We start from the raw sequence: 21,993 nt of genomic DNA, 5'->3' as shown, positions 1-21,993 counted from the left end.
AACTAATTCAATAATACTAACCTTCTGCAATACAAGGAAAAATAGATAGCTTGTTCCTAACAGCTTAGGAGATACCTGGAAAATGAAGGATGAAAAAATGTTGGCAGTAGACTGATAAATTAATCATATCATCAAAGTTAATCATGTCACAGGAGCCCTTAACCACAGAATTAAAAGACAACCACTGAAAATACAATACACTGGCTTTCTTTTTGGAAAACTTGGCTGAATCTAACTTAAAACTGCGTTTAATGAATCCTCTAATGTTTTGGCTGAGGGGTGACATGGAGGTCAACTGTGAAGTCACAAGTAGGGCAATATAATGAAACTTCCATTTCATTGTCAACCATGCATTTGAATGAAGTTCTTTTTTATAGGCAGAGTAAGAGTGAAAGGCCAGTAGGGATACCCTCCTTGTCAATTACTATATGTTTTATGTCTTATTTCATTGGCCCCATAACCTGAAGAACTCTTTCTCTAGAAGAACCCAAGATCCTTACTCTGACCCCCAGAATGTGCAGTATACCCCAGGGTTACTATTTTTGTTATGATTTCTACTCCCAATGTCCTTCTGTTTACCTGCTTTTAACATTTTCATTACTGTCACATCTAATTGCATTTGGTTTTTCACAGTAGTTTTGTATTACTATTTTCGTTTGACACATGGAAAACATATCTGGTCATTTATTTCCAGACTGTAGTCAGATATTTTGTTTATTTCAATATAGGAAATTCTAAGACTTCAAGAAAACCCAACTATTCTTATTTGTATCTCCCCCTACTATACATCCTATAATAGCCAAATAAAGGAGATTTGGTGAAGTCATGCCCTTATCTTATCATTTTGCTTCTAGCTGAACATTAAGGCCAAGATGGACCAATAACAGTTTGACTGATTAACAGGCAAATTAGCCCAAAGAAATTAATATAGTTTATAGCTAGTCAGATGAATTATAGATAATATAGGATTAATAACTTGAATCAAACACATCAAATTAGAAATTCAACAAACATCCATTAGGGACTTTTTATGGACAAGGCATTATGCTAGGCACTGAAAGATTGATAACAAATAAGATAGTGCTTTTATCTTTAAGATGCTTTACAGATCCATTGAAAGAGATTTATTAATTTATTGAAGCTCATATAGAACTTTTTCACAGAGCCTCCATTCTAATCTAGAACTTTTTCACAGAGCCTCCATTCTAATCTAAGCATTTTCAGGAAAGAAAAAATAAAAAAAAAGCTACTATTACATTCAAAGTGGAACTGAATTTATGTAACTATGATAAATATGTGCTTATAATATTCTCTGAATTAAACCTTAACTAAAAATTTTCCATGCCTACATAGGATCCAAAACTTGATCATAACAGACTTATGCAACCCCATGAAGAATTCTAAACATTATTTGCATGAAAAATTCAATTCAAGACTATGTGATTTAACAAGAACTAGTTTTTCATTCAGAAAAGCTGGATCTAATCCTGGCTCTGCTGTGAACTATTTGAATTTTTGATCTTATCAAGTTACTTAACCTCATCTTTAAAATGGTTGTAAAGTTGGAAATGATATTAAACTAAGACTTCTTTCACCTTAAAACCTCCATTGCTTTAACATGCATTGGAAACAAAGGAAATACTAAAAAAAAGTGTATTGATTTGTTAACAGTAAATATTATTAGTTCTATGTATATGCTAGTCTCAGCCATGTTAAATAATGGTCCCAATACTCACTTTCCACTGTAGAAGGCAAACAATGTGATACTAGAGCTATGGTTTTCCTTAGACTTATTGAGAGCTCTCTTATACCCTGGTAATAGGTATGAGTGACTGGTTTTCATTATCACAGATTAGAATAGATGATACTAGAAATGGTGAAACCATAGCAGAGTGGAGGAGGGTAGACAAATGAAGAAGTGTATAGAAAGGTTTTATTTTTCAACTTGTAATGAAATAATTGTAGCCACTCTGCTGGGCCTTTTATGTTAAATTCCTCAGATCAGAGTAACACACGCATATGTACTACAGGAAAATTTCCTGTTAAGAGAAGGTCCACTACATCATTTCACTGAAATGGAAATGTGAAACAGGTAACTGTTCAATAGATTAAAACAGTCCTAATGAATGTTTCCTAAAGAATCAGACTATCGCATTGGTTCCTCGGAAGACTAATAGGGATTTTCAACTTTGCTCAGCTTAGTTCTTTGTTGGAGGCAAAATGGTAGTGAGGTATCAGCAAGAACTCTAACCCTTGGAGCTGAAGAAGTCTTTATCTCAATTGCTTTTAAACGGCATTAGGCATGCCCATCAGGAGGAACCAGGGAAGGATCTTGGGTGGATTGACTGCTGGAGCCCTGACTGATAATTCCTACTGTGATACACTTCAAAGCCAGTCCACAACAAGAAGCTGGGATTGGATTTAGAGCCTATGTAAACTCTAAATGGAGTTTTACTGTGAAACAAAACACCTGTCTTTCATCCCAAACTAAATTGACAAGCAATAATTTAGTTGTCTAAACTGAGAGCTTTCAGGATTCCAAACTGCATAATGTCAAAAGACAATGTATAAAGTTGCATTTGGAAGGTTCAAGGGTAGAATGCCATGTAGGCAAACATATTAAATGACTGATCTTTTCCCTTCTCCCTCTGGTTCTTCTGTCTTCTCTCCCTTCCTTTCCTTCTTTTTTTTTGTTTGTGGGGCTGTGGCAGAGGGACAGGGTAGGGTGGATGAGGCTGTGACTAACTATAAAAATTGGATGGGTGTGTAACAAAAGAAATCCTAAATCTAAAAAACCATTCTCCTCCCTTGTGCTTTCCACTAGGTGAGCATTTCCTCTGATCACAAATTAAATGGAAGAAAAGAAATAAAGAATTTTGGGCCTTTCAAAAACAAAAACAATATTTGGGAGAGATTACCGAATTCCTACATCATCTCCCCACATAAACACTTAACAATATAGCCTAGCTTTGTAATAACTTTTTCTACACAAATTATTTTGATTTTTTCATGTATCATTTCAGTTGTGTTTGTTAAAATCTGCATACCTGACATCAGAGTGTCCAAACTTAGACCCTGACACTTGACTAAATTTTATACTTCTCCCTCAGGAGTTTTGGGATAAGTCATAAATAAAACCATGGCCTCTGTTTCCCACAAACTGAGACTATATATAGACACAGACTTAACATTTTATTTTGCTGGTTTACATGCTATCCTTTCTGCTCTCTTTTCTAGAAGAGCAAATGAAAGGAGCAGAGTTGTTTAGCAAAATAAAACAGATGCTACAAAAGAGGCCAGTCAGTTGTCTGCAGAGATATCTGATTGGACTCTGCCAGCTGTCAATTAGTGGTTCTGTGTTTTGTTGATAAAGTAATATTTACTTTTCTGGTCTGCCATTGGCTGAGACGTTTAATGTAATGAATGCTAAACTGAGCCTAGATCATTTTTTAAATCATAGCTTGGGGCTTAACAGCCCTTTAAATGAATTGTATAAACAAGAAAGCTGTTAATTCTCTATCAATGTGTCATTAATCATCAAATAGTATTAAGAAAAAGCAACTGTCTTTAAAAAGCTCAATAAACTCTATTAAAGTTACCAAATTATCCATTCAGGGGCTATTTTCTCACAGAGTGTCAAGCTTTCAACAGAATTATATTTGAAGATATACATTTCTGTGATCTAATAACATACATATATGTGTATATTTCATAAATTAATATGGCCTGAAGAAATTAGTAACTATTGTAACCTTAAATCTATGGTCATTAATAAGAATGGAAACTATCCCACAGTGATTTCCATATGTCTTTAGATTGCTGACACCCACTAGCAGGCATTGCACCAATTTCTTGTTAGGAAATTAAGTGTGATAAAAACTATAAATGTATGTATGCCGTCATTTAAAATTCATCTGCAATTCCACAGACTCAACCCTTGGGGAGCAATCTGTCTACTGATTCCTGCTTACCCCCATCTCTTCCACAAACTGCAATCCTGCCTCATTTCTTCACAGTGTCCTAGCACAGTGCCTGGCATATAGTAAGTAATAAATATTTGTTTCATGAATGAACAAGTAAAGCTGGGGGATGTAAAGGGATGTCAAGGTAAATGACATTTATTAACTTTTTTTCCTATATTAAGCTGTATGCTTTGTACCTATTTTTTCATGTAACCGTAATAACAACTTCATTAGGTAGGTGGTATTACTCTCATCTCATGTGGAATATTTAATTTGATATTTATATATACATTTAATACAAATAGATAATATTATTCTTACATTTAATTAAATTAATTTAATGTAACCAGTTATGCATAATCATATTTACTATATCATGACTATATTTTAAGAAATCAAATAATGACAAAAAGCTTACAATGGTAGCTGTTTTTCTCTCTGAGGGCAGTTTTGCCACAGAGGCATACTTTAGTCTCTTTTCTGGGGATATTTTGATGCCTGGATGCTGTACAAAGGAGTGAGTGACAAATTCAGTATGTGGCTTCAGCATGGAGGTAGCAGTAGAAGTGTGTAGAAGGATAAATGAGATTGTACCAGCTAGATGGGAATAGAGAGGACATTATTCTAGGTTAAAGGAGGAGTGAGTACAAGGCTTAGAATTGTGGAAGTTGCTGGTACATTTATTTGTGTAGCTGAGTGCATACAATGCCCATGTGTGGTGGGTAGATGGAGAAATACAGGCATCAGGAAACAAAGCTGGAAAGATTAACTTGGACCACTGTGTAAAGGACTGACAGAGGAAGACTGAGGGATTTGCATTTTGTTAATATACATAGAAAACGAAGCAAAAGCTTAAGGAGGCACTGAGTCTGTATTTTAAAAAGATTTGACAACATTGTGGAGATGCTGAAAATTGAGATGTGGAGATTGAGGAGGGAAGGAAGCAAGAAGCAATGAAGACCTGAACTGCAACTATGTATTTATTGTGATCATTGCTGAGTCCCTGTCCAACAGACCCACTGTCACCCCTTCATCGGTAATGGCATTCCAACTGGGTTTGTGCATCTACTTCCCACTGAAGTGCCCACATCCCCAGTTCAGGAATAAATCCTGATTAGTCTAAGGTAATTGTGGAACCCACTTAATTTGCTAGTGATTGGTGATGGGTGTGCCATGTGACACAGTCTGAACAATGAAACGTGAAGGCACTTTTGCTGGGAAGATCTAAAAAATGTTTCTTTCCTTTCATAAAGAGGCACTGGGCTGGACAGCTCCTTCTACTGGATGTTTTCTTTCTCAGATGTGATACTGTGAACTGTGACAAAACAGCTGACCACGTAGGAGAGCAAAAAGAAAGAACCTGTGATTTTCATGACATTGTGGAACTGCTGAGTTAATTAATTCTTACTCTTCCTATTGTAAGAGAGAATAAATTTTCCTATATCCAAATGGGTCTACCACTTACCCTCCTTCTCCTCCTCCTCCTGCTACAACTGCTACAAGTAACACCTTGTATTTGGGAATACTACTGCGTGGCAAGCACACAGCTTTCAAGGCTTAGGCCAGCCGGACATAGAATCCACATTCATATCCAGACTAGAAACTTTTGACCTCAGTGCTGCATTGCCTCTCAAGGTATATAGGAGAGGAAGGCAGGGTGGAATTTTGAAAAATGTATGAAAGTTCAAATGTCTCCAGCAAAAGTGCCTTCATGTCTCATTGTTCAGCATAGGGATTTGATATGTTGGATAATGGACAAGGAATCAAAGATAATTTCAAGCATTTAAAAAAAATTGAGTGACATGGTGAACACTGCTAAGATTAACTGAGGCTGGGACTAGAAATTAGTTGGGTTGGGAATTAGAAATGTTAGGCAGCTGAGTTTGGGACCTATTAAAAAAAAAGTGTCTGGAGTATGTTCAATAGGCAATTGGGAATGTGACCCTGGGACTTTCAGTTCTTGTGTTGCCTTGTCTGGGGTGGGTACTTAGAAAATGCTTGTGTTATAAAATCAATTAATAAATAAACCACCTCTGGATATGTACACAAGCATGCTTGTTCCCCTGCTTCCAACCTCCGCCACCTCACTCAGATGGATATATAATCAAATATTAATGTAACAAGGAGAGAGAATATGAAATATCTCCACTTGAGCAAGTTTAGTCTTATGCACATGTAGTTAATAAATAGCAAAGATGAAATCCTTTATTTTCAAAGGATTCATTGCTTGTATTTTTTACCTGTACATTTTCAAATATGAATACAAAGTAAAATACACGTCATAAATATTTTTATTCCTTTACTGGTGTTTTCAGTGTTCTAACTAAGCATTAGATCATCCCACAATGTAGTTTTTCAAGTGCTTTGTGTATTTTTTCCCTGAAAGCATCAACAGCAAGGGTCAACAGCCCTCTGTTGCTTTCGGAATGACAACCAAGTGACAACACACTGCACTGATGCTTCTGTTTTGCCGTCTGTATATTTTAGGTGCCTGTGGCAGAGATGTCAATGAGACAACCAATCACTGTGCTCTTCAACAGGAAAGTGTTTTCTTTCAGTGAGTTAATTTTTTGCAGTAAGAGACAAATTGGGGGTGGGGTAGGGGGAGGATAGTTTCTTTTAGCAGGAAGACACATACCCAAGCCTCAAGGGGGACAACATAGTGAGAATCAACTACTGATAGTAAAATAATAGGCAGCTGCCTGCTTTGTCCATTTATTCATTGATTTCAGTTATTTGTTTATTCAGGAACCATTTAATGATCATCTCCAATGTGCCTGGCACTCTACCTAGGCACATGTTTGTTTCTACTGCTACACTGAAAAAACTTGAAGACCATGAATGTCTCCTAGTCAACTTTACATCCCCAGGGCAGAGGCTAAATGACTCTTTAAGCATAAGTGAATTACACTAGACCTAGAGAAGAGAGGAGTATCAAAAGGAAACATGGTCCAAGGGATTCCAGGGTTGCAAAGCTCTTCGTCTACATGGAAGTTGCACCTCCGTTGAACCATGAACTGGCTTTCATGGACATGGTTTTCAAAGGTGTTCACAGGTAACTAAGGTAATCACAACTGAATGAAACATCCAATCACTGACAGTCATTTCATTCAGTTGATTGGTTTTAAAGATGGAATACCGGTATCTTTTAGAAAGTTTGCATTATGTCACTTGGTTTTTATGAAAGACCTACATCAGTACCTGTTTTAAAAGAAATCCTAAGAGGATTTCTCTTTCATGAAAAAAGGCAAAAAGAGAAGGGAATAGAGGGGAGGCAAAATAGGTAAAGGGGGTCAAGTGAATGGTAACTAGACTTTTGGTAGTGATCACTTTGTAATGCATACAGACGTCAAATAATAATGTTGTCCACCTATAATATTGTCCACCTGTTATATACCAATTTTATCTCAGTTAAAAAAAGGAAAAAAAAGCCAAAAGAGTGTTCACTATGATCGTTTTGCAGTGAGCCGTTAGCAGAGGCAGCGCACACCCTGAACAGTACCGCCAAACTCCTTCCTGGGAGTTTCTCAGCATCTCAGCCTCAAGCTGCTGTAGCTTTGAACTGTGTCTGTGAGCATCTGTGTTTACCTTGATTTATATTGTGCATCCGTTAGAAAGATGTGTCCTTAAGTATCAAAAAAGCCTGAGAGATTATTTTGGGGGTCTGGGATAGTTAAAGAATTTTTCCATATAAATTAATATAACTGCATCTTAGCTTTATGCTTTTTTTGGCTTATAAAAGCTTTCACAAGAATGCTCTACTTTCAGACAACTAGGGAAACACCTTTGTGCTGACAGAGACCTGATTCAAATCCTGACTGTATCACGTTCCAGCTATAGGTCTGTGGTTGAACCAGCTATTATTTTAAAGTAATTTCCTCACTTTTAAAATAGTACTGATATAACTATCACCTAGAGTGATATTTATATTAAACAGTGAATGTAAAATGTTAAGCATGGCATGGAGTACAAGGTGAGTGATTAAGGTAATGCATGTAATTCTTTTTGTCATAATGTTAATGCAATCTAATCTGACCAAGGATTCCTGGTGGCAACTTTTGTTTTTGTTCTGCCTTAGAATTCACTGGCAGTTTAGGTGTGACCACTGGTAATGGCTTTTCAGCTAGGACTCCAAACAAGGAAGTACTCTAAGGGAATGGCTAGAAAATACTGATTAGTGTAATTAAATCCTAGCTGATGAGTTGCCTTTGATGGGTACCCCCTTTGCTTTGTCCTATAGCTACTGGCAGGACTGTGAGTTCAATGTCTCAGTTAGAAATGTATTCAGATGGAAAGAAACAAACAAAGCCAACCCTAATGGTAGATTTAGGGAGTCACAGTTTAGCACAGCAGATCAAAAATGCCATTATGAACACAGCCATTTATCTCTGTGCTCTGTCACCTTCTGTCTACTGGCTTTGGGGCTTGTGTACTGTGGTCGTTGCCTCATGAATATAAGGTGGATGCTACAGTTCCAGGCTTTACTTCTGCTTTCCAGACACAAGAATGGCAAAGGTCTTACCCTTTTGAAGCTTTGTATTTTTATTCCAGGATTTTTCATCCTTGGCAAGCTTCCAGTTGTATCTTGCAGGCCAGAAGTGAGTCAGTCATATGCCCATATCTAGTCTATTTACTGGCTAAAGTAATGAGATTTCGGTGATTGATTTAGATCAAGAGGTTAGGTAGAGGCCTATTTAGGGTCTTTACAGACTATCTGATGTGAAGATATCTTCTGGGGAAGAAAAGCAGCAAATATCTAGTGGGAAGGGGACAGGGCCTTGTATGCTTAAAACACCTTGGAAGAAATTGCATTTGGTTTAAAATTGACAATAATTAGAGCCCTTACCTTACAAACAGGTTGACCTTGGGCAAATTACTGAGCCACTTAGAACATTAGTTTCTTTCTGTGAAAAATGGGGAAAATAAAATCAGAGAGGTTTGAAAGCTTCTGATCCAGTCTGGCTGACAGTACCCTCTTAGTAGTGTTGTTTTCCTACTTCGAGATGTTGGCCAAATTTACTTTACAGTTCTAAAACTCAGTGTAGAGAAAATGGAAATGTTATGACCAGGATTCTCACCTAGCTTTAATGTCACCCTTTGTATACATAAAGGAGCTGTTTGCATACCTATGGGCAGCAGGATATGTTTACCAGCCACAGAGCCACCAGGAGTGAACTATCAGTCATGGAAGTACCAGCCCAGGGGACAGTGGAGAGGAAATACACAAGCACCGGGATGTAGTTGGTCCGGGGTCTGCCAGTCATCATAGAGACCCGCCCAGAGTTCCTCCAGGGTGCTAGGGGCAGGGAAGGAGAGAACCTGAGAGCGGTGGAAGCTGAGAAGCAAAGACCCCAGGGAGTGGAGAGAGGAGGCTGGAGGGCGAAGCCACACAGCTCCTGTGCTAGGGAGGGAGGAGAGAGCCCCAAGGTGGGGAGCAGTGGGGAGAGCACTAGAGCCGGGAGCGACTGAGACTGAGACGGAGAATGTCTTTGCCGCTTGTACATAGCTGGGTGAACACCATGAGAATAAACTTGGTATGAACCCCTTTTAACCCTCAACCTTTCTGTTGTCGTTATTTGGTCTAACTGCATTCATAGTAAACTTGCCCAAAGCTGGGGACCTTCTCCTGCCATAGCAACACTCAGTTTCTATATCAGTAATATGGGCATGATAATAGGTAATTCTGTAAAGTATGCAACGTAGCTTCAAAATGTACAGCACAATGATTGTTGATCATGATAATGGAAGAGGTTAAAGATAATGATGTGAGTTGGTAAATCCTTTGAGAGTGAAAAGAAAAATATTTTGGCTGAAAATGGCTCCACGACCTCAAAATCCTACTCTTTTAAGAGAAATTCAGGCTTTGAAGCACCTTTGCTAATTGAGAATTTCTTCATTAAATTCAAAAGCAGCGCTCAGGTAGGTAGTCCTTAATTTTATTAGCTGTTATCAGCTAACACTTTAAAAGGGGTGAGGAAGAAGTATCTGAGACTTTTCTGTAACTATGTATTTACTGGGTTGGTAAAGACAGACAGAAAATATTCTCTCCCCCTCCCGCTTTCCTCTGTGTATAGATCTAAGACAGTTCTTTACAAGAAATCCAGTTCTTTTCAAATGGACTTTGTCAAACCCAATTTTCTTTCTTATGATTTTAAGAATTTGTTTCGGTGGACCCAGCAGGATTGGCTTCTGTCCCAGGCTAGACGAGCCTGCCTAGAATTGTCACAGGTCAAGCTCCAGACAGCATAGTCTACCCTGGGAAAATGCAGCCAAGACGGATGAATGTCTTGGCCTTCTTGGATGGACAGGAGGCTCTGAAAGTATTCTCTTCTCATGTCTCAGGAAGCTCTGGAGAATGTTTCGTTTCCCTCCTTTTCCCATGTACTCCCTTTCCTTACCTCCCAACAATGATGCCATTAAAAAAATATTCCAAATGAAAAGACCTTCTTCATTCCTCTGGGGGAACATGTTATCTTGCCCTCATGTTGGGGAGCCCTGGATACCTGGGCATTTGGGGAAGGATTTCTCTAAATAAAATCTGTAGTGGCCAAGAGCTGACAACTAGAAAATGTGCTGCTTTCGTATGCAGATTATGTCAGAGCTGAACACAATTAAGGTCCAAAAGACTCAGAAAGAAACTTTGACCGTCCCACTAACTGCATCCAAAGAATTTAGATAAAGGACCTGCTCCAGGAAGAGAGCTATCACCATAGATAATTTTAATATAATAGGATATAGGTGTGGGAGACAGGCAGGAATTTAGCAAACCCTCTTTGTTAAAATTCCTCTCTGCATTCCATTGTTTTTGTGTGGCCAAGCAAACATTTGTTTACCAAACATTTACTCTTTCATATTCTTGGAATGCTTTCCTTTCCTTTGAAGTCCTAAACCCATATCCTCTTCTCCTTATTAGTTCAGGGTAACATCTATGCTTCATTTTCCCTGACTGCCTTTGGAATCTCATGTCTGTGTGGATTCCCCATAAGTAATTAAATTTTATTTTCTCCTGTTTATATGTCTCGTGTCAATTTGAATCTTAGACCAGCTAGAAGAACCTTGAGGAGTAGAGGAAAAATTTTTCTTCTCCAAAAAATCCAAGGAAAAATGTATCAAGAAAAATTATGATAGTTGGGTTTTTGTTTTGTTGCTAATGACCTCCTAATTTTTAGTTGATTCAGCTTCTGGATCTTGACATAATGCCTAATCATAGACATGTTATTACTTTTCTCTTTTTAAAAATGTTATCTTTTATCTTCCCAGTTTTACATAAGTTGTTTGGGTTTTTCTTCTTACATAACTCATTAATGATGCAATTGGATAAGAAAGAGATCACATATGTTTGGAATGTGAATTTGTTTCATGTGTACAAGAGAGAAGGTATACATTTGAGAAATAAAGTAGTTACATTTCCAGTCTAATATTAAAATAAAATTGGAATGAATCAACAAAATGACTTTCTAATTAATGATCTCCTCCCCAACTCCTGATAGTAGCTCCTAAAAGTATCTTCAAATTATTTTGAATGGTCATATATTTATATAATGGCTTTTCTCTTATTCTTGAACTCTTTGTGCTGCCCTGGCAAGTTGCTTAAATAATAATTTTCTATAGGATCTGACCTCACTGATATTTAGGATTTTTGCTCTTCAAAGTGTAAGGCCCAATCTATTAGTATATGTTGAGATATTTCAGAAGAAATATAGCACTCAGACAAGAGACATTAAAAAATCCTTATCTCTCTATACCTCATGTTTTCTTACTTTATTTTTTTTATTCAATTTATTTAAACTGAAAAAATAATAGCAAAGACAGTTCACCTACTTTCCATCAACCTGCACCCATATCCTGTTTCTGGCAACCACCAATCTATTCTCTGTGTCTATGAGCTTAGTTCTTTTACTTTTTAATGTATTTTTTCTAGATTCCATATATAAGAGAGATAATAGGGTATTTTTCCTCCTTCATCTGATTTATTTCACTTAACATATTACCCTCAAAGTCTATCCATGTTCTCACAAATGGTAAATTTTAATTCATTTTTATGATTGAATATTCCATTGTGTGTGTGTGTGTGTGTGTGTGTGTGTGTATATATATATATATATATATATATGTGGTTTCCATATCTTGGTTATTGTAATGTTATAATGAATATGGAGGTGCATAAAACTTTTTGAATTAGTGTTTTCATTATGCTTGGATAAATACCCAGAAGTGGAATTGCTGGATCATATGGTAGCTCAATTTTAATTTTTTTAAATAGTGGCTGTTTTTCATAGTGACTGTACCAATTTACATTCCCACCAAAACTGCATGGGGTGCCCTTTCCTTTATATCCTGGCCAGTACTCATTATCTCTGGTTTTTGATAGGAGCCATTCTAGCAGGTATAGGGGATGTTTCTGGTTTGGGCTTGCATTGCCCAGATGATTAATGTAGAACATGGCCAACTGTATGTCTTCTTTGGAAAAGTTTCTATTCAGATCTCCTGCCCATTTTTTAATCAGTTGATTGGTTTTCTTGCTACTGAGTTGTATGAGTCTTTTTTTACATATTTTGGATATATGATTTGCAATTATTTTCTCTCATTCAGTAGGTTGCCTTTTCATTTTGTTGATGACTTCTGAAAGGAAAGGAGCGACACATAGCAGCAATTCACCGGAGAGTTCCGCTTTATTAGGGAAAGGTGCTGGGTTATATAGGAGGGGGCATGAATTGATTGAGGTGTCACTTCTACGGGGCTGGTGGCTGTTGGCTAGGTGCTGGGATTGGGAGGGGGGCGAGAGGTGATTGGGCTTCAGGTGGCGCCGGCGGGAACTGAGGACCCCGAAGAGAAGCCGGAAGTTTGCCATCTTACTGGTGGGGACCCTTCATTCCCCCCTTTCTCCTCTATGGGTTTGTGGACGTTGCTTTCTCTCTGGCTGCTTCCTGCTGAACAGGGGCGGAGAAGGGAGTGAGGGCTTGAGGATTGGGAGGAAAGGGTTGATAGGACTCCCCGCAGTAAGGACGAGTAGATGTGGACTTCTTCAGGTTTGGAAATCAATGAAGGTTCCCTGTAACCATAGGTTGGCCAAGAGGATATGGGTGTCAGGAGCCAGGCGTCTGTGGCTATTGTTTCCAGGAACAGTTTCCAGTGGAGAGAGGGGTCACGTGAGGGTGAGGGATCTTCTGTGGCCAGAAGCTGGTAGTTCCTGAGTAAAAGCTGGTTGAAAGCTTGATTAGAGATTTTTCCGACTTGGGATTTGATGAACTTTATTATACAGGGTAAGAAGAGACAGGCGAGAAGAATGATTATTATGGGGCCTGCAATGGGCCAGAGCCAGGTGAGGAGGGGGTTTGTTAGTATTGACGAGAATGGGTTGGAATTGGAAGCAGAGTGGAGACTGGAGGCAAGGTCGGTGAGTTTGGTAATGTCAGTTTCTACAATGCCAGATTCGTTGATGTAATAGCAGCACTCTTCCCAGAGGAAGACGCAGGTGCCGCCCTTCTCGGCTGTAAGCAGATCTAGGGCCCGCCGGTTTTGAAGGGTGACTTTAGCTAGCGAAGTGACCTGTCTTTGGAGAGAGGCTAGAGAATCGGCAGTGGATGTCAGGGCTCCCTCAAGTTTGGCGTTGAGATCTCTAACTGCCTATAGAGAGTGACCCAAGGCTTCTCCCGGAAACCCTGCCCCAATGGCTGAGGTGATCAAAGAGCTACTGACCATGATGGGAAGGAAAGCAGCTCTTTTTGTGCACGAGGGCAAGGGAGGTTGGAGCTCAAGGAATTCTGCCATGCTGTAAAGTGTAAACTGTGGGATTAAGGTGACGAGAATGCAGGGTGTATCGGAGTTGAGAGGCACTGAGTTGAAAAGACTGCTATTACACTAAAAGAAGTGTCCCGGTTGCGTAAAAGTCTTAGAGCCAGAGGTAGGGGTGTAGATAGAGAGGCAGTGAAGTGCGCTGGAAGGGGGTGGAGTTGGGCCTACACAGTGGTGGATGGTGAGATTGTCTGCGTATTCTGGTTCCCATAGGGGTATGTCTGCCAGGGGGCAGAGGGGTTGTCTTTCTGCATGGAAGGAGTAGTTGGAAATATTAAGGGGCACGGCGGCCAGCAGTGGGCGCTGTAGTGATGCGCACAAGAAACAATTGGCTGTGTTAAGGGTGTGGTTGAGAAAGATGGTGGTGTCCTGAATGAGCTGTAATGAAGAGTAGGAGAAATGGGAAGAGGGGTGGGGATAAGAAGATGAAGAGGCGCTATCAAGAGTTTGGATAATGACTTTTTCGGAATGTCTGCTATCTGATGCAACTTGAGAGATCTGGGAATGAGAGGGAACATACTTTCGAGAGATATGAAGGGTACTGTGGGGGGTCGAGGACTCCCCGTAGTAAACTGAGGCTGTGACTCTGGCAGCCCATCGAGAGTCCCAGGGATCTGGGATTGATAAGGAGAATGAGCTGTTGGGATATTTCATGAAACGGTTGGAGGAGTAATACTGTGGGTACTGGAAGTTACTCATGTAGTGAATGGTGCAAGACCAGTAGGGACATCTCCTGTAGGTATCTGGCCATCGCCTGCAATAGGCTTGTTTTTGGTCATAGAGGAAGCAGAGGTAGGGAGAATAAGGGTAGCTGCTAGTGAACACTTCAGTGGAGGGAGGAAAGTGGAGGTGTAAAGGCTCAAAGCAGCTTTTCAGAGGGCAGTCTGGTGTGACAATGAGGGCAGTAACTTTTGTTTGATGCTGTGTGTAAGTCTGTCTGACTTTGAATCGCCATACAAAGGAGGCTGGGGTGGTGGGGAAGACAATAGGAATGAGGAAAAAAAGTGAGAGAGCAGTAAAGGAGGAAAAAGTCATGATTCGGGTATGGATGGCAAAGGGGGTGAATGGGATTTTGGAGGAAAGAGGACAGTAAGGTCAGGAGTCTGGAGGGAGGGAGAGTCTATAAACTTTTGTAGGTTAAGAGATCTTTTAGGTGATGTGGGGACAGAATGGTAAGGGGCGCCCTGAATGTCAGTTTATGAGCTTCTTTCTGTAAGAGCTGTCTAGCGGCTAATGCTCGTAGGCAGGGGGCTCATCCCCGAACTGTGGAGTCTAATTGCTTGGAGAGATAAGCTACTGGGGCAAAGGATGGGCCATAATATTGGCCTAGGACTCCTAGAGCTTGACTGGACCTCTCATGAATGTATAATGAGAAGGGCTTCGACAAATCAGGAAGATGGAGAGCTGGGGCTTCCACAAGGGCTTGACAGAGCTTAATGAAGGAGTGTTGGGGTGAGGAGGATAAAGGTTTTTTAGGGGGGCTCTTGCTGAGGTTGTATAGGGGTCTTGCCAACAGGGTGCAGGGAGAAGTTAGGGATCTATGTTCTAAAATATCTAGCTAGGCTTAGAAAGGGCCTAGAAAGGAAAGGATTTTTGTCTTGGTTTTGGGAATGGGCAGGTCAGAGAGGAGCCATTTTCTGTCTAAGATAATGGACTTTCTTTGTTGAGATAGAAGGAATCTGAGGTAAGTGATAGGAGGGGAAGAGATTTGAGCTTTGACGGGGGATACTCGGTAACTTCTGGAAGCTAGAAGGTTAAGTAGGGAGGCAGTGTCAAGTTGAGACTGTTCCCACGAGAGACTGCAGAGTAGAAGATTGTCTATGTATTATAAGGTGGACTTGGAGTGATCATGATGAAACTGTTTGAGGTCCTGAGCTAGGACCTGTCTAAAAATATGGGGACTATCTCAGAAGCTTTGTGGCAAAACTGACCAAGTGAGTTGTTTAGAATGTCTTGTGTATGGGTCCGTCCAGGTGAAGATGAAAAAATCTTGGGAGCAGGGGTCTAGAGGGATAGAAAAATGGGTCTTTGAGATCTAGGACTGAGAAGTGGGATGCTGAGGCTGTATGGATTTGTAACTAAGGGATGGATAGGGACAATGGCTATGTTGATGAGGCAAAGGTCTTGGACAAGGCGGAAAGATCCGTTGGTTTTTTTAACAGCTAATATGGGGGTATGTCTTTGAGATCTAGGACTGAGAAGTGGGATGCTGAGGCTGTATGGATTTGGAACTAAGGGATGGATAGGGACAATGGCTATGTTGATGAGGCAAAGGTCTTGGACAAGGCGGCAAGATCCATTGGTTTTTTTAACAGCTAATATGGGGGTATTAAATGGGGAATGAGTGGGTCTGCTTGAATGATGGGTTGGAGGCCTATGAGGGCTGAAGTGGTCAGGGGGTATTGGGCCTGACAGATATACTGAGAGGGGTCACATAATTTGATAGAGGCAGGGGGACATAGGGCCACGGAGGAGCTTGTAATGTCCCAAACTTTGGGATTTACAGGGTGTATGAGGGCAGAACCGGAGCTTTCATTGGGTAGAGGGGGGTCATCGGCTATGAGGGCCATCAGAAAGGGAGTACTGGGGGCTGTGGGAGTGGATATAGTTATGGAAACGTGGAGGAGGGAAAGGATGTCTCGTCCTAGTAAAGGGATGGGACACTGGGGCATAACCAGGAAGGAGTGGGAGAAAGGCATGGGATTGTCTTGGATTGTGCATAAAAGGGTAGGTGGGGGGTTTAATGGGAAAATCTGTTTACCTCCTACTCTGACTATAGGAGTAATGGCTGGCGTGGTAGGGCCCCGGTATTCTCACAAGACTGACAAGGTGGCTCCTGTATCTAGGAGGAAGGAGATGGGGTGACCGTCTACTGTTAAAGTAACCCTGGGCTCCTGTTTGGTGATGGAAATGGTCGGGCAAGAAGCCCCCGGGCTCCATCAATCTTCTTCTGCCAGCCCCACTACGGCGGGCTTAGGATGGGGGTTGTTCGTCCAGCCTCCCCTTCGGGTGGTTGGGCAATCAGACCCCCAGTGGCCCTTTTTGTGGCATCTGGGGCATGGGGTGGTAGGAGATCTGGGGGAGGGGCACGCCCTTGACCAATGTCCCTCTTTTCTGCACTTGAAACAAGCTCTTGGGGGTGCTTGTTTGTAGAGGGGCGCCCAGGTTGTGGTTTTATCAGCTGGGCCAACATCTGGAAATTGGCCTGATCAGTCTTTTGTTTACGGCATTCTTTCTCCTCCTCCCGCTTATGGAAGACTTTAAAGGTCACTGTTAGGATCTCAGTCTGTGGGGTAGCAGGGCCCTGTTCTAACTTTTTGAGTTTAGCTTTAATGTCGGGGTAGCCTTGAGCTAGGAAGTATGTCATAAGGACATGTCTTCCTTCAGGTGTTTCTGGGTCCAGGCTGGTATACTGTAATAGGGCTTGAGTGAGTCTGTCTAAGAACTCGGAGGGGATTTCAACTCTCTTTTGAATTATGTCTTGGAGCTTTTGAAAATTGACTACTTTACAAGCTGCCCTTTTTCAGACCTGCTATTAAGCAGGAGGCAAAAATATCTCGAGAGCAGAGACTCATGGCGGTGTTATAATCTCAGTGTGGGTCTTGTTCGGGGACAGCAGTGGGGCCAGGGGGACAGGTGGGGTCAGTCCTGTGGGTTTCAGTAGCCTGCATTTGGGCGAAGTCCTAAACTCATCTACGCTCTTCAGGGAGGAGAGTATTGGCCAGGAGCATGAAAATGTCATGATGTGTGAGGCTGTAAGACTGGAGGGTGTATTGAAACTCCCTGATATATGTCATGGGATCAGTGGAAAAGGAACTTAGGCGTTTCTCTAGTTGGGCTAAATCTCTTAAGGAGAAAGGGATGTGAATGCGCACGCTGCCTTCGGATTTTGCTACCTCCCGGAGGGGGGCGATAATTTTGGGAGGCTCTCGGGACTGAGTCTGAGGGGGACTGAAGGGTTCTGGCTCAGTCTGTGGGGGAGTGACGCGGTCTAGCCGTGCCTAGTTGAGCAGGTCCTGAAGTGCAGAAGGGGGGCAAAGAAAATAAAGAAAGATAGAATCGGACCCACATGTCGCCAGCTAGCAGCCCAGCTGCTTACTTCTGCCGCTCTAGTTGGGCTTGAACTCATGACTCTGAATTAAGAGTCCCATGCTCTGCTGAGCTACAGCAGGGCTCCAGTTAATTGCTTATGGAATGCGTTGTTTTCTATTTCTGCCACATCGGCAAGTGGGGGAAGGGCATAGCTAGAAGCAGGGGCGGCGTTTGTACACATCTTCAAGGTCTCCCTATTTTCAGAGTGAGGAGTCTTGGCAAGATATGTTTTTGTGGACAGATAACTTCTAAGGACTGCACCGGTTGTTCTCTAGCTTGTGCCTTCCCATGCTGCATTCAGACATGGGGGAAGGTGCTTTCCCATTCTCCCTACAAACATGTGAGAAGACAAAGGCGGTCCCTAACGGGAGAAACAGGTGATGAGGGCAAAGATGGAGGAGGCCCCTGGGACCTAGTTAAAGGGGGGCTGAAAGGCTCAGGCTTAATCTGCAGGGAATGAAGGTGGAGGAGGTGAGATGGGGGAGGAGATGGTTGGGGAGGAAGGGAGAAGGGCTGTTGTAGGAGAAGAAGGGGAAGGGAGTGAACGGGAGGCTTCTGCGGGGGCGGCGGCTTGCAGGCTAGGAGAACTTGGGAGGGGGCGGGGAGAGGAGGAGGCGGAAAGCTTCGATATAGGGAATCTCCTTCCATTTTTTCAGGCGCTGGCAGTAGTTAAAAAGATCGCGAGTGATGTTAGGATCAAGAGTTCCCCCTGCAGGCCATTGGTTTTTATTGTCTAGGGGGTATGTCGGCCAATCTTGGGAGCAATATTTACGGAGAAGTTTTGATTTTATATCAGGCATCAGGGAGAGGGTAGCCAGATGCTTAAGCAGGCATTCAAGAGGTGAACTTTCAGGGAGGAATGAGGAGGCTCCCATGGCTAAAGGACAGAGAAGGAGACAAACAGGGGAAGACGAACGGAGATCCTCGGACTGGAAGCAGACCACAAGGAGACAAAGGGCATCCCCAATGATCCTTGGTGGTCTGCGGAAACTCGTACACAAGTCGGAATTTCTTGGAAAGTGTGGGTCGTCACCCAGACTTCCCTAAGAAGGCAGAGTGCCGGAGTCTCGAGGTACCTAGCGCTAGGCATTTTCGGCGGACGGAACAGAAGGATGAGGGGGGGAAAAGGGAGCGTTCTCATCCACAAAGGAGTCACCTCATTTATGGCTGTTGGAGGGGGGTGCCTGAGAGTCAGCCACAGCCGTGAAGGCCTGAGGCGGGGATTTATGACTGTCGGAGGAGGGGCCTGAGCGTCCGCCGCAGCCGTAAAGGCTTGAGGCGGGGAGAGTTCCCTCCTCATCCCCGAGCGTCAGGGCCTTGCCGGACGATCACAGTCAATGGCACTGCGATAGCTCGGGGAAGAGTGGCCCACCCCGGGGAAATTTTGCTTAAAAACTTTCAGCACTGATGCAAGGGATGGTGAATGCGTTTGACTGTCGGAGGAGGGGCCTGAGCGTCTGCCGCAGCCGTAAAGGCTTGAGGCGGGGATTTATGGCTGTTTGGGGAGGGGCCTGAGGGTCCGCCGCAGCCGTGAAGGCCTGAGGCGGGGAGAGTTCCCTCCTCATCCCCGAGCGTCAGGGCCTTGCCGGACGATCACGGTCAATGGCACTGCGATAGCTCGGGGAAGAGTGGCCCACCCCGGGGAAATTTTGCTTAAAAACTTTCAGCACTGATGCAAGGGATGGTGAATGCGTTTGACTGTCGGAGGAGGGGCCTGAGCGTCTGCCGCAGCCGTAAAGGCTTGAGGCGGGGATTTATGGCTTTTGGAGGAGGGGCCTGAGGGTCCGCCGCAGCCGTGAAGGCCTGAGGCGGGGAGCGTTCCCTCCTCATCCCCGAGCGTCAGGGCCTTGCCGGAGGATCACGGTCAATGGCACTGCGATAGCTCGGGGAAGAGTGGCTCACTCCTGGGGGAAAACTTACCTAAAGGCCAGAGAGGAGTGGTGAGTGTGATGAGCCAGCGCCGGAAAAAGAGGACGAGGGCAAGCTGCTGCTGGTGTCAGGGGAAGACAGGGCCCAGTTGGGGTGTCCCGTCTCCCGGGTTTCGGCACCAATGAAAGGAAAGGAGCGACACATAGCAGCAATTCACCGGAGAGTTCCGCTTTATTAGGGAAAGGTGCTGGGTTATATAGGAGGGAGCATGAATTGATTGAGGTGTCACTTCTACGGGGCTGGTGGCTGTTGGCTAGGTGCTGGGATTGGGAGGGGGGCGAGAGGTGATTGGGCTTCAGGTGGCGCCGGCGGGAACTGAGGACCCCGAAGAGAAGCCGGAAGTTTGCCATCTTACTGGTGGGGACCCTTCAACTTCCTTTTCTTTGCAGAAGCCATTTAGTTTGATGTAGTCCCATTTGCTTATTTTTTGCTTTTGGTGTCAAATTCAAAAAACTGTCACCAAGACCTATGTCAGTGAGCTTACTGTCTACATTTTCTTCTAGGAGTTTTATGGTTTCAGGCTTTACTTTCAGTTCTTTAATCCATTCTGAGTTAATTCTTGTGTATGCTGTAAGACAGTAGTCCAGTTTCATTCTTTTGCATGGCTGTCCAATTTTCCCATCACCATTTAGTGAAGAGACTGTCCTTTCCCCTTTGTATTTTCTTGTAAATTAATGGACCATAGATGTTTGGGTTTGTTTCTGGACTCTCTATTCTGTTCCATTCATCTGTCTATTTTTATTCCAATACCATACTGTTTTAAAAATTAAGATGGCTGGGCTTTTTAATGTCCTAAGTATGCTTCTTGTCTTGTGTTTCCTTTTTTTCCCCCCATAACTCCTCACCCCTCTCCAAGTCTAACCCAAATGGTTACCAAGGGTGTCAGCTCCATCCTGGTTGCCCCTACCTTAGTTAAAGTAAAAAGGGCACCTCCCACAGTTAAAGCCTAGGTTGTGTGCCCTCCTGTGAGTCCAGAGCACCTGTGCATGTCTCGTCAAAAGCGTACCACTGCAGCAGCCCCCTGGCCACTCTGCTGGCCCAGAACCCAGTCTGTTGAAAGGCATTGTCCTACAAATGCAGTCAGGCTAACTGCAGCCCACAAATCCTTCTGCAACTCTCCACTGCCTGTGAGATTAAGCCCAAATTGCTAAACATGCACATAGGGTTTATGATATGGCTCTACTCTGCTTCTCCAGGCTCATTTCCTACTCTTTCCCCATCTGTGATACTGTGATTTATTATAGGAAATACATATTTAGTATTTGTCCCTGTTTCCAGCATTGAGCTCCTAAAACCATTGGAATGATAAGGGTGTCCTCTGATATTCATAACAAACCCTTTCTGCCACACCCAAGTTTGTGTTAATGAGATGACTTTTGCAAAGTACCTAAGAAGATGGGGGCTGGTTGCCAGGGGACCAACCTTGAGATTAGAGGGCTAGAACTTTCAGCCCCACCCCTCTGATCTCTATATGTGTGGGGGTTGAGGGGGCCCAGAGCTTGAGTTCAGTTACCAATGGCCAATTATTTATTCACTCATGCTTATTAAATCAAGCCTCCATAAAAGCCCAAAAGACTAGGGTTTGGAGAGCTTCCAGGCTAGTGGAAACATGGAGGTGTTGGGAGAGGTGATGTGCTCAAAGACAGCATGGAAGCCCTGAGCTCCTTGCCATATGCATTTGGCTATTCCTGAGTTATCTTCTTGTAATAAAATATTAATCACTTAAGTAAATTGTTTTCCTTAGTTCTATGAGCCACTCTAGCAAATTAATCAAACTCCAGGAGGTATTTGTGGGAACCTTGGGCCTATAGCAGGTTGGCCAGAAGCACAAGGAACAACTTGGACTTTTGATTGGCATCTAAAGGGGTGAGGCAAGAGGGCAGTCTTGTAGGACTGAGCCCTTAACTCTTTGGATTTGATGCTATCTTCAGGTAGAAGTGTCAGAATGGAGTCAAATTGTAGGACACCAAGCTGGTATTAGAGAATCGCATGATGTGTGAAAAGCCCAAACATGTATTATTATAAGTAAAGTGATGTAGTATAGTCCTGTGAGGGTAAAGAAGAAAACACGTGTTTTTTTCCTTTACACCATCTTACTTCCAGCTAGTCATACTTGCTGTTTTAACCCGTCCGGTCACTCCATGACTCCCCTCTGCCCTGTGTCTAGGCACATGCCTGTTTGTTCTGTTGGAGTGGTGTGGCTCTATTGGCCTCT

General features: G+C 42.7%; 1 long non-coding RNA gene across 1 annotated transcript in view; it reads left to right on the top strand.

Annotated features, from left to right (window-relative positions):
• Window positions 1–4,029, top strand: part of LOC118968046 (uncharacterized) — a 120,253-nt gene extending 116,224 nt beyond the window's left edge. Inside the window, exon 3 of the long non-coding RNA XR_012132297.1 lies at window positions 3,929–4,029. This is a non-coding gene — a long non-coding RNA (uncharacterized lncRNA). The remainder of the gene's footprint in view (window positions 1–3,928) is intronic.
• Window positions 4,030–21,993: the final 17,964 nt, after the last annotated feature.

Source organism: Manis javanica, chromosome 1 (assembly GCF_040802235.1).
Source record: "Manis javanica isolate MJ-LG chromosome 1, MJ_LKY, whole genome shotgun sequence".
Lineage (NCBI taxonomy): Eukaryota > Metazoa > Chordata > Mammalia > Pholidota > Manidae > Manis > Manis javanica.
The sequence above is the reverse complement of the archived record's forward strand: the minus strand, read 5'-3'. Positions and strand labels throughout refer to the sequence as shown.